Raw genomic sequence first — 1,428 nt, forward strand, 5'->3', positions numbered from 1 at the left:
TATTTCTAGAGAGATGAAATGATGATCATTCAAGTGATCCATGATTCACAATTCAAACGCGTCAATTTGCGCCCAAAAATGTGCTGTAAATTCATCAATTGCTCTGAAGTATGAAACTGAAAGTGCGATGAGATAAAATTGCCAAGGCACAACTTGCATTCTTGCAAAACATCCTCAAAGCGTTGGAAAAATAAGCCAATCCCTTTGATACTTGGGTCAAAAAACGCCTAATGTAAATCAAAAGCGCCACTAACCCACCTAAATCAACCTATCCGTCAATGTTGAAAATGTTCTTGCCGCACAAGGTTCAAAAACGCCAGAAAACCGCCACATTTATCTTCCCCGCCAAAAGAAAAATCTCCCCCCCCTACAGAATCTAAACACGCCAGAAGTAGCAATATCTGGCGGGCTAAACCGCCATCTGACAGCACTGACCTGCATTTGATGTTGGTATTTTCAATTCAAACGGACTTTCCGACTCCGATTTTGGTGCTCTAGTTGCGTGATTACAAAAAACGTGGCATTACATAGGATGGATGGTTTTGATGCACACCCTGACAGTTTTCATGAAGCCCCACTTTTGTTACTTTCAATATAACAAGACCAAGCCAAATCAGTCAATAACTTGTTCCATGATTATTGACAGTTATTTTGTTTAAAGCTGAAGATGGCATGTTCAGTTTCATACATGTATTCATGCACAAGAGCCATACATTAAAGCCCTGGGGACTTGTCAAAAGGGCTTTGTTCACCTATTTCCTAAGACAAATGTCTTTAGATATGTTTGCTCATGTAGTAATGGTCAATGACTTTTGATAAGTTATAAACTATTCTTAGTTTGTGAAGTGAGTAAAACTTCATTCAAGTTAAATCACAAAGATAGTAATGGGTGGTGCTTGTCACATTTTACAAACATCTCAGAGAAATTCCAGCTTGGCCTGTTTCTCTCATTTAAATACTGGTCTTACATAGTTTCATTCTCTTTGCACTCAATCCTAGTGCCCTGTATTAAAAGAGTGCAACAGTGAGGTCAGAACACCATTGCAGTTAATTTTGAACCTTCATTCCTGTTCCAAAACATTGAGTTTACTTAGATCCCAGAACTTAAGAGTTAGTTCTAAGGCATAAATTACTCTTCAGGCATCTTTATCTGCAATCACAGCAAAACCAGATTTAAACTAAGTGTTTTTAAACAGCAATATAGAAAGTGGCCCAACCACTGGCATTTGAAACATCCAAAGTACGTTAAAGGGTGCCTGAAGGGTAGCTAAAGCCGCATATGACACGTAGAATCAGAGAATATATTATGTAAATGCGTTTGGTTTGGATCTGGGGCTCAGGTAAGCTCATAGTATTGGAAAAGAATCAAAATCAAATTTCTATGGTGTGCTGATCTCAGTTTTGTACTCTTCTAGACACAGAGCCCTA

Source organism: Tigriopus californicus, chromosome 8 (assembly GCF_007210705.1).
Source record: "Tigriopus californicus strain San Diego chromosome 8, Tcal_SD_v2.1, whole genome shotgun sequence".
Lineage (NCBI taxonomy): Eukaryota > Metazoa > Arthropoda > Copepoda > Harpacticoida > Harpacticidae > Tigriopus > Tigriopus californicus.